This window comes from Bactrocera neohumeralis, chromosome 4, assembly GCF_024586455.1.
Source record: "Bactrocera neohumeralis isolate Rockhampton chromosome 4, APGP_CSIRO_Bneo_wtdbg2-racon-allhic-juicebox.fasta_v2, whole genome shotgun sequence".
Lineage (NCBI taxonomy): Eukaryota > Metazoa > Arthropoda > Insecta > Diptera > Tephritidae > Bactrocera > Bactrocera neohumeralis.
In genome coordinates, this window is record NC_065921.1 from 77657839 (window position 1) to 77670272 (window position 12434).

The following is a 12434-nucleotide window of genomic DNA, read 5'->3' on the forward strand; positions in this document are numbered from 1 at the left end:
ATTATGACGATTCATATATACTATATACATTAGGGTGTGTCATTCTGAGTCAAACTTTTTTTTCAACCGAAAAACAGGCTAAAAACTTTCGAAAATGTGAAAAAGAAAGTCATTCAAAAGATGAGCTCTTAATGTATCGATTATTTTACGAGAAAAATCGATTCTCGAGTAGAATCGGAATCGAGTTTACCATCCCTACTGGCAGCCATCGCGTGCACACATAATAGCCTCCGCACAATAACCACCATAAAAAACTGATTTTTTTTCCATGTAATTTATATGGAAAATAGAAAATTTGAAACAGGCACCTTTTAATATTAATATTAAGGGCTCATCTTTTGAGTGACTTTTTTCACATTTTCGAAAGTTTTTAGCCTGTTTTTCAGTTGAAAAAAAAGGTTGCCTCAGAATGACACACCCTAATATACATATAAATATATATTTTAAATGTGTTTAAGTCTTAGTATTACAACTCACATGTATTTTGCTTGGTTATATTGATGGCTGCCACATGTTGCATAAATCCTTGTCAGCGATTTTATTTAATTTTTTATTTTTTGTTCACTTCAAAAATTTAATTAAACCAAACTCAGCAGGCAATCATAAATTCAATTTGACATTTCACACGAGCAGCGCAATGGAATTTATCGCATGTCGTGTGCATTCTTAGTTCACTGATTGTGTGAGCTGTGCGATTTTGGACTGCCAGAGACGCACTGAAAAAAATTAGAAAGGATAATAAAAGAAAATAAAAATTAAGATATTCAATATTTAGAAAACTATTTTAATCAAATTAAAACTACTTTTTTTAGAAAAAATGGAGATAGAAATTCAAAAGATTTATAATACAACAAAAAAATATTACAAGGTTTCCAATCCAATGGCTTTGCTTAAATGTTACGCATACGACCTGTACTACATTTTGGTATAAATAATGCCTCGGCTTCACCAACTAGGTTTTTTTCATCAGCAGTAGAGTAGTTATGAGTGGCATAGACTTAGTCATAACTCAAAACCATAGCGATCTTATTATTAATAGAAAACGGTTTAACATTTCTTCCAAAAGCTTTATTTTTGTCATAGGAGAAACTAAAATTTAACATGTAGATGTCAGACCCAAAAATCGTGTTAACCTGTGTAATGGATAGCATAATGCTTGGCAGGCGTTGCTTTTGTTGACTTGTAGTCTCTTGGATTGCAAGTGCACTGTAATTGTAGCTATAAGGTTGGACTGCCTTCCATATACCTTTAGTGGTCCTATCTATACAATTTCTTCGGAGCTATTTATTCAAGGAGATGTCTCGTCAAACAAAAAAGTTTCCCTACAAGGACTAGATTCCGATCATATAGTTTGTAAGGCAGCTGTATGCTATAGTGGTCCTACTATATCTCGGCGGTTCGGGCCAATGAGAAGAAGAATAATTGGAAGAAAAAAACAACTCAAAAATGAATGAACTCGCGAATATACAGGCAAACCGATGGACAGACACACGGATGGACATCTTAGATCGACTCAAAATGTCATACTGATCTTTTGTACATATATTATTCTAAGACGACTGTTACTGGAACCTCATTCGCCCTTTTCGATTAGCTCAGAAGATCTTTCTAATCTCCATCGGACTACTAAGTTCCACTCCAACCATGACACCTCATGATACATAATTGCTAACGCGGAAGATGTATAGCCGCTATAATTTCTCATTAGACTCAGAGAATCTGGATTTCTGAGTGAACAAGTGTCTGGTTATTCTGAAATCCTTGTACGCTTTGAATTTATACCGCATCTTCTGGATCATGGAGTCACCCAACCAAATTCTGGCGGTTTGGAAGGAAGGTTGGTGGAGGGTTATATTGTCAAGAACTCTCTATTACCGTCAGTTTAGACTTCCTAGCTATTGCAATATTTTTCAAGCAACAGTTGTGGCCATTAAGGTAGCAGTAGATTTGCTGCTCCTCAGTATAGCCTCCTTCTGAGAAGTGTGTATCCACTCTGGCAACAGTGCGGTGATATTAGAATAGAGCTTACTAACCGTATGTTCAAAGCTGGTTAAGTAATGTCTCACCTTGTTATTAATGGTATTGAGTCACTTTGTGATAAGACTTATATAGTTGCCAGGCCACAGCGGCATTGCAGGTTACATCTAAAGCTGACGAGCTGGCTAAAAAAGGCACCATAGCACCAATATCAGTAGAACGGCAAAGGGTCGATGCAACCCTCTCTTCGTGTGTTCTACACTTGGATAGCTTATCTTCGTGGAATCTTGGTTAACGCATGCAGTATCGTATTGGGGCCAAGTTCGATCTAAAGAGATCAAGTGAGCTCTTTGCCCTTAGTAAGACAATAGTTGTAGGAGTTCTAACAAGCCATTGCTTTATTCAGCGTCCATGCTGTAAGGTTAAGAATCTTATTGCACGCCAGCTGCAGAAGCTGTTTGGAGAATAACTAGGTGGAAACATCTCAACACTTCATTCGAAGATCTAAACGCTACGAGCTCACACCTTCAGATATCCAAACGGGCTGATGGGAATATAAATTAAAAACCAGAGCTGAGAAATTTGTATTGGTGACACCTCGTGTTGCTGATATATAAGATTGAATACAGGAATTCTGTTCTACATTGTCTCAAGTGCGATCTCTGCATTCGCCATGGAGCCTAATTTAACATCTTTTGGAGTATTTTAAGCACTAATGCGTCAAGTGAAACGCCTATCAATCCTTATCAGGGAATATTTCATTTTTCAAATTATAGCAAGTTTGAATGCCCGCAGAGTTATAGAGAACTGCTGTAGTCTCACAAACTAAATAATGCTCCTCTCTCTTAATTTCCACTCAACTGCAACTACAAGTCGCTCACTTTCTCATTTTGTGCTTAGCTTCTTCTTATTTGCACACTTTTAATTTGCAAACTTTCCTCTTTAATATGCTTTGCCCAGCACAAACTTCGTGCAACACTGTGTGATTCCTTCAAGCAGCTACTGTCTACAGCTGAGCTGCTTTAATGCGACGTCTATTATTTTTCACTTAGTTTTGGCGCTCATCCGAGTTGCTTCAGTTCCGCTTTTAATGCGGCAATGCCGCGCCGTGCTGTTCATCTTCAGGCGCAATAGAGCTGGCTGTGAATGAGTTTGAAGATTTACTTAATTTGGTTTTACATTATTTTCCTTTGCTTTGTTTTCATGTTTTTGCACTTTCCACAGTCGGCTGTCTAATAAATCCTTTACTTTTTTGTTCCTTTGCTAATTTCAGCTGGCGAAACTTTCTCCACAGCCGCTTAAATAAAACAATGAAACTTCTGCTTTTACTTCACTTCAGTCCTCGCTCGACTGCCGGCTCTTGTTTAGCTTAAATTTTATTTCTTGATAGTTGTGCCAAAAGTTGGCAGTTACTCGTTGTTCGTGCAGTCACAAATGTTGTTTATTTCTTCATTATTCGTCCAATAATGGCACATCCGGAAGCATTTAGAAAGTTTCCGCAAACGACGAATAGCCAAAAGGAGAACAAAAATGGCGAATGTGGAGAGAAAATATGAATTTGTTAGTGGTGTGGCCATCAGTAGGCGCTTAGGTAGCTAGTAATTTAGCTCTACTCATTGGTTAGTTTGTGAGTTAAGTACAGTCGATGAAAGTTTCTAGTGTTTCCCGAAATTTGTGATCCCAGATTTTGGGTTTTTGAGAGCAAATAGGGAATAACATTTTCACTTCAGTCAGTTAATGTTAATGTTAATGTTAATGTTAAGTTATTGTCACTGTTAATGTTAATGTTAATGTTAATGTTAATGTTAATGTTAATGTTAATGTTAATGTTAATGTTAATGTTAATGTTAATGTTAATGTTAATGTTAATGTTAATGTTAATGTTAATGTTAATGTTAATGTTAATGTTAATGTTAATGTTAATGTTAATGTTAATGTTAATGTTCATGTTAATGTTAATGTTAATGTTAATGTTAATGTTAATGTTAATGTTAATGTTAATGTTAATGTTAATGTTAATGTTAATGTTAATGTTAATGTTAATGTTAATGTTAATGTTAATGTTAATGTTAATGTTAATGTTAATGTTAATGTTAATGTTAATGTTAATGTTAATGTTAATGTTAATGTTAATGTTAATGTTAATGTTAATGTTAATGTTAATGTTAATGTTAATGTTAATGTTAATGTTAATGTTAATGTTAATGTTAATGTTAATGTTATCGTTAATGTTAATGTTAATGTTAATGTTAATGTTAATGTTAATGTTAATGTTAATGTTAATGTTAATGTTAATGTTAATGTTAATGTTAATGTTAATGTTAATGTCCAATGTTAATGTTAATGTTAATGTTAATGTTAATGTTAATGTTAATGTTAATGTTTCTGTTAATGTTAATGTTAATGTTAATGTTAATGTTAATAGTATTAAGATGAGAATATTGAATTCTCAATAATGCTTAATACCTTAATCTTAATACCATAAAGAACCCGCTCCGTGATGTAGACAATGGCAGGGTTCTTTATAAGACGTCCTAAATGGCAACGAGAATCCAAGGCAAATCGTTAAACATACATTGAACACTCCTCGAAGATGGTTTTGACATCAGGGTAAGGTTACAACCTCTTCAAGTTTAAATACATAAAGAATGTGATCAACCTCTCAAAGAACAAACATGCGTTTTTTCATAGGTTACAACCTTAAAAGGTTTAAATACAAGTATGTGATCAACCTCTCAAAGAACAAATTCATGCTGCTTATCGCTTTCTACCGTGATCATTGCATGCTCAAAAAGCACTTATGTATATAACATTGCCGGTTCTGCGACATGGATCCTGAAACCCCAAAACTCCTGCTAATTGACTACACACCACCATAAAGGCGCTGGGATCCATGGTTCCAACTAGGAATCACATCGCCCCAATAGTACCCAGTAGTAAATTGGAATTTATCAATATGTTGGGACTAAGTGAGTCGTTGTAAATTAGGAGAGGGCACAAAAAACCTTTGGTCGCAGTGCAGTCCTCATCTATCTATTTAACTATTACCACACCGTAAATAGAAAACCTCTGAGTACAAAATAATTGTTCATAGACCTTGGGTCGACCTTGACATCATACATGTCTTCCGATTTAGCTTCACTTGGTTTAAAAACTTGCAAACCCACAAAACCTTTTCTCATTACCCTGGGATAAATTCTTTGTAAACCTTCAATGCTGGCAAGGGCCAAGGATATGATCATTGATTTTTCAATAGATTGGAACAACTTCTTAGTTACCCAGGGGTCAAAGAAAGTTATCTTTACTATGCATATACATCACATATTTCTTCAATAACTCGACAAAGGCGGTTTTTGGGCTCAAAACGATACCTTTCCGAGCTTCTTTTAGAAAGCAAATGGAAATGAACACGAGAAGTATTTCCAAAATACGGGGTTTTAAAGCTCCGAGGACCATCCACGGAAGTGAAAAACTTTCTGTACAATCAAGTTAACTAATGCCCTTGGGGCAATGTACTTTTTGAAGCACTTTCCATATCCCAATTATGGAAAATCATTTTTACCTTCTCTAGCCCACAACACCATGCAACTATGCATCTTGGCGTCCGTGGGAAATTGCCTTTGAGTTATGAAATGAGCACAAATTGTGGTTTTCTTATTATTTCCTTTGCGCGCTCATCTTAATAATTTTCCGATTCGTTGCGCCAGGATTAAAGCCGTCAGAAATTATATGAAGCTGCAGCAGCTGCAAATAAAGTTGTTAAGCTGGTAGCTGCAACAACAGTAACTAAAACTAGCAAAACAAAAGCATGACAACAGCACATTTATTAATAATGAAAGCCAACCAACCAAAGGGAAGTCAGGCAATAAGTTATACTTTGCTATAAATACCAAAGAGGTTGTTTGCATGGATGAATATTTGGATGTGTGTCTATAAAGATATTTAGTGTTGAGGGGCAGAATATTGAAGCGTCGCAATCAGGCTGTCGGAGTTTGAGATTACATATTAATGTTTGATGATCAACCGCTGGATACGTTTCCTCGCTGCGTTTGTAGACTTCAAGAGTTACTGCTCAGGTTAGGTAAGATTATACTGTCCGGTTGTCACGCCATACATAGACCTACTAGTCCTTACCAGATGGATATTCAGGGAGTTTGAGCTGATGTACTTATCATACAGGACATCAACACTGTTTATGAACTTTGAGAGCTCTTCATATCTAATTTCGATGCTTCGTCTAGTCCTTTGAACTGCCAAGCTACTGGATGTCTAAGACGTGTTCAGATGAGACCAGACAGAATATATGCCTATATGCCTTATGCCTAATTCTCTGCTTTTACTGCATATAACGTCGTTAGTACTGCTCATCCAGTTCGCAAGTGATGTCAGTAACTTGTGATGTCCAATCATGCCAACAACCGTCTTGTAGTTCTTTCGAGATCGTGTGATTAAAAAGCATGACTGCTTTTCTTGCGTTTCCTTTCACATGATTTTGGCATCCTGCATATCCCTAAGTCATACCATCTCACCGTGATCAGTAAGTTGTGATGTCCCATCATGCCAACTACCGTCCTGTAGTTCTTTCGAGATTATGTGATTAAACAGCATGAGTGGTTTTCCTGCATTCCCTTCCACATGATTTTGGCATCCTGCATCTCCCTAAATCATTCCATCTCACCATGATCACTTGTGAATTTTCTGTACTGACGTACTTCTTCAAACGGCATTTTCGGTAATCTCATCAGCTATTTCGTTTTTTTGAATTCCTTTATGGCCTGGAACCCAGTATACATATACGAATATGCAGCCGCTTCCCGACAGCCGCTAAATCTACAATCTCACTGTTTCTAAGGGCATTCTCTGTTATAACGCGATTTGCCGCATAGCTCGGTTCCTCTTTGTGATGCTACCTCTATTGTTAGCTATTTCAGCCGATTCCTTGACTGCAAAGACTTCCGCATAGAAGATAGTAACGATGATACTGCAGTATTCCGAAAGCTACTTATAAAATAAATACGAAACTCTATCTTTACTTGAGTAAAAATTACTAACGCCAGCAACAGAAAAATATCACAGAAACAGAAAAGTATCACAGCAACTGCGGTACAGACTTATAACCTGTCACTGCAGCAACAGATCACTAAAGCTATCAGCAATTTCCGCTCCATGGCGGCGCTTTGAGAATGAAGTCTTCATAAACGCATTAGACTCTATTTCGAGGAGGCCAGTGGCTGGGTCATAAAAGCGCAAACGTCTAGAGTAGCGACGCAGAAAGAAGTGTTGCGTGGAGTAAAATTGAAAAAGTTGCTAGCCAATGAAGTGGATGAATGAGCTGGTCGAACAAAAACAAACAAGCAACGCAGCAAATTGATTGAGTTGGCAAATAAAACCACACGAGTTTAACGACGAAGCGTGCATTAGGCGCCAATTTCGGACCATAAGTTTCACTATGAAAATGCAATAGGCAAATCAATTTCAAGATTTAGCAAACCAATTATAGTAGACGCCTGGCTGCATTGCGCCAAAACGAGTCGAGTACAATGCGATCAGTCGAGTAAGACTGGAAAGTAGCCCGCGTGACATCGTAAACTTGAAATTGCGGCAACTGGTATTAGTCGCAACAACAACCGCACAGACTTTTAAGTTAGTAAAGAAAATTAATGCATTTCTGCATTACATGGCGTTGGTTAGACGGTCTTCTTAGCTTCAATCAGTTTGCTTTCGATTATTTGCTATCCAATGCGTTGCTATGCTCTGCTCAGCTGTAATGGGTAATGCGCATCCGCAGAGACGGCGTACAGTGGGCTCCATCGCGAGCTACATTTGGAGCTGTTGCCAACATCAAGAATATAAGCCCAGCCACCATCAAGCTTTCGCACAGTTAATGGGCATAAAATGAGATGTCTATCGATTTCGATTTTCACAAGAAAAGTTTTTTCAGCTCTAAATATTCCTTTTGGTGAATGGGTACGTTATCGAAGGAAATTGTCTTCAAGAAGTCACTAATTGGTATGCTCTATGGGCATTGATTGGTCAATATTTCTTCAAAATGAAGTTGGCCAGAAATTCAGAGTTAATGAGGAACGCTATAGAGCCATTATAAATTACTTTTTTGTGCCTTTATTGCAGCATCTTGTTGCCAACTACCTTTGGTTTCAATAAGACGGCGCTATATGCTATACTCGTACTATCCCAAAGCTCTACAATTTTTGACGTCGGTTTATTTTGATCGCATCAATCAAATTACTGTTGGTTAAAAATTAAGTTGGGTTGACAAGGCCTATCTACTCACCATTCTGACAATGCCGACAGCATTCTGCGTCAGTCTATCTATCACCATCAATCTGCATTATTACTTGCCACAACAAGTTAATGAACGAGCTTCTTCAACACAATCTTGCAACAGTCAAACACAGAGCGGTGCCTGTGACGGTGTTGTCGCCCGTCAATCCATGTTGAGTGTAGACAGATCAACCGCTGACGATATTTGTAATTACTCTGTGCAACAATCGCTAATTTGGGGCTTGGACCGAAAACAGTGCAGACAAAATGGAAGTAAAAAAGTAGAAATGCAAGGCGTCGAAGCTTTAAAGTGGGCTATTCGGAATGCGAAGTCCAATATACCTTTGACTTCCACTCTGCTGGCTGTTGCAAATGAAGTAATTTCGAGCGCGCTTCACATTGCATTTTGCTGCTCTCTTTACATGCCGCGTCACTTTCAGTTGCAGCTAATTAAAAGCTCTGAGTAGCACAGCTCAAGCCCAGTCAAGTCGTGAAAGCTCAGCCACTTCAGGGGGGTTTTAAATCAGCACCGTGTAGTTGGTCTCTCGCGACTGGTTTTGCACTCGTCAACAATGACTGCTGCCTGCTCAACAACCTGAGCGCTATCAACTTGGAACTGTTAGGTACTCACTTGCTGCCACTTGATTTATCCTCAGTCGTATTGACATTTCGTATGTGTTTCCCATTTTAATTGCAGTACAGCTACTGTTAATGGGTCGGTTGCTATAGCTAACGATGCTAGCTAGTGTTGGTCGCTCATTTTCTACATTACGTAACTTTAGGTTGGACTCCCACTACTTTGGAGTGTTTTTTTCTTCATTTCCGAAGCTCGTGACCTCTGAAGTAACAAGGAAGGGGAGAGGACAAGTTTCCTTACCCACTCAATCAATTTATGAAGAGAACAAAAAAGTCATGAGGTTAAATTTGAGGTGAAATATTAATCATACAGGCCACCAACGCCGTTTGCGAGCCTGCGAACCATTGAATTGCGAAGCTCCTAGATATTCAGACCGAGTTCAAGATAATACTGGACAACAGAATAGGATTCCCTATTTCCATGTACTTTCTGCATGTAACGTCGTTAGTAATGCTCATCCAGTTTTCATGTGATGCCAGAAAGTTGTGATCTGTTATTAACCCAACAACCATCCTGCAGTACTTTCGAGACCGTGTTACTCCGTGACCGTGTTTGCGTGTTTTTCTGCGGAACTCTTGCACAATATCTTCTCGTTCCAGCATGTCTTTAAGCCTCCTTACTTCAAAGGTCGTTAACCCATGCAAAGCGATGTGAGATTATGGCCTTATTTTCCGCCTGACAATCGATGTATACCATATATTTATCTTCTTTATGTTGTCGGTTATCTAAGCCGTTTTCCTGACCGAAAATATTTCCGCCTGGAAGATAGTGTAGTATTTGGTATTCAGAAAGCTTGAATGCTTACCTGGGATCCAGCCCTGAGGAACAGATTCCGACTCCCACTCAATTTGCCATATTGGATGTCGGGTAATCTTAGCAGAGGACCTTTTTTCAATAGGCTTTCTTTAACAGATCACGCATGAGTTGTATCAAGCTGTTATCTTATTTTTGTTGAGTACTGTTTTTGTTACTTCATCATGGAAGACTTACGCCTGAACAAAGTTTCCAAATCGTTCAACTTTATTACATAAATTCAAGTTCTGTAAAGAATGTCTTTCGCGCGCTTCGCTCAACTTATTGTCAACATAATCGGTCTACTGAGCCTAAAATTCCCAACACCATGACCCATCTTGAGACCCAGCGTACGAAAAAAATTGCCACATTTGCAACGAATAGCAACCGGAGAGATTCAAGAGCTGTTATAACATCCAGAAAAAAACGGTATGGTGTGGTTTGTGCGCCGGTGGAATCATTAGTCCATATTTCTTCAAAAATGATGACAGTGGGAATGTAACCATCAAAGACGACTACTATCGCGCCACGATAACCGACTACTGGATGCCTGAAGTTGAAGCTCATAATCTTGGCGACATTTCACGGTGCCACTTCCCATACATCGCATCTGTCAATGGATTTATTCAGAGAACACTTCGGTGAGAAGACAATTTCACGTTTTGGCCCGGTCGATTGGCTCCAAGGTCGTGTGATATCACACCGTTAGGCATTTTCCTGTGGGGTTATGTAAAGTCTTAAGTCTATGCGGACAATCTCGTTTCGATTCAGGTCTTGGAGCAAAACATCAGGCGATTCTTTGGTCAGTTAACAGTCGAAATGCTCGAACGAGTTATCGAACATTTAACTCAACGGATGGACCATCTGAGACGTAGTCGCGGCCAACATCTGGAATAAATTATCTCCAAAAATTAAATGCCAAAGAATATTCTTTCGAATGATAATTAACACTTTCCATTAATTAAAAGTAGGGCACCTCGAAATGGATCAACCTTTAAATAAAATACCAGTGAAATCGAAAACCAACAAACGCCTGAAAAGCAGTTAAAAAAATTAAAACAGGAAAGGTATATAAAATAAACGTTATTTATCTGCGTAAATTGAAACTTGGGTATTTGGTTCCCTTTTGTTGCTCTTTCTGTAATTTTTCGCATGCTTGCAACATGTTGCTGCAGCAGTTTTACCATATCAATGGTATGCCTGTCATTTATAAATGTTTTGTAGTTTCGCAAATGTTTTTGCGCAAATTTTCACGCAAACATTGTTTATTTGCCAAAGGTTCGTGTAATAAAATTCCTCACACACGGACACTCGCACACATGCAAGCGTGTTAAATTTATGCTGAAAATTGCATTGGTGTCCTGGCTGCATGCAGCCGTCGTTGCCATGTGAGTTATTTTGCTCGTTTTTATTGTTTCTTTTTCGTAATTTGTTGTTCTTGAAGTATTTTTGTTTTTTTGTTTTGTTTTTTTTTTTTTCACTTGCTCCTGCTGTTGTGTTCAAGTGGTGGCTGCTGCCACTGTGGCTTCGTGCAATATTGTATATGTCAAAGTTTTAATACTATTTTCGCAAATAGAATTTGACACAAACTTTCAGCAGCGAGCGCGCCGTCACTTTTTCACTGTGTTGCTTGGTGTATATTTTTCCTATTTTTTGTGGCTGCGCGCCTCCGGGACTAAATATTTTTATTTTTCGTGAATTTATTCGTGTGTATAATTTTTATTAATTCAATAGTTTTTCGTGCTGGTAATGGTGATAATTTAAATAATTATAATATTCATTAATAATTAATTAATGGAATGATTTTAATTATATTGCGATTTACTCAGTTTACTACATATATAAAAAGTTATTTTTTATGTGTATTAGTATTTGTAATGGGAAAGATAATGTAATGGCAGCAGTAATGGTAATGACCTTGTGTTAGTAATGACAGTTATTTTATTTGAGACTGTTTTTGAAATATTGGTAATGATAATTTAGTTATGCATATTGGTAGTGGTAATTATTATTGAAATTGAAATACTTGATATATTGATTATTGTCTTAGTTGGTAATGTTAATGTTAATGTTAATGTTAATGTTAATGCTAATGTTAATGCTAATGTTAATGTTAAATGTTAATGTTAATGTTAATGTTAATGTTAATGTTAAAGTTAATGTTAATGTTAATGTTAATGTTAATGTTAATGTTAATGTTAATGTTAATGTTAATGTTAATGTTAATGTTAATGTTAATGTTAATGTTAATGTTAATGTTAATGTTAATGTTAATGTTAATGTTAATGTTAATGTTAATGTTAATGTTAATGTTAATGTTAATGTTAATGTTAATGTTAATGTTAATGTTAATGTTAATGTTAATGTTAATGTTAATGTTAATGTTAATGTTAATGTTAATGTTAATGTTAATGTTAATGTTAATGTTAATGTTAATGTTAATGTTAATGTTAATGTTAATGTTAATGTTAATGTTAATGTTAATGTTAATGTTAATGTTAATGTTAATGTTAATGTTAATGTTAATGTTAATGTTAATGTTAATGTTAATGTTAATGTTAATGTTAATGTTAATGTTAATGTTAATGTTAATGTTAATGTTAATGTTAATGTTAATGTTAATGTTAATGTTAATGTTAATGTTAATGTTAATGTTTATGTTAATGTTAATGTTAATGTTAATGTTAATGTTAATGTTAATGTTAATGTTAATGTTAATGTTAATGTTAATGTTAATGTTAATGTT

General features: G+C 36.4%; 1 long non-coding RNA gene across 1 annotated transcript in view; it reads right to left on the minus strand.

The window, feature by feature from the left end:
- Window positions 1–483: 483 nt before the first annotated feature.
- LOC126756163 (uncharacterized) overlaps window positions 484–12434 on the minus strand; it is a 120274-nt gene continuing 108323 nt past the window's right edge. Inside the window, exon 4 of the long non-coding RNA XR_007666549.1 lies at window positions 484–716. This is a non-coding gene — a long non-coding RNA (uncharacterized LOC126756163). The remainder of the gene's footprint in view (window positions 717–12434) is intronic.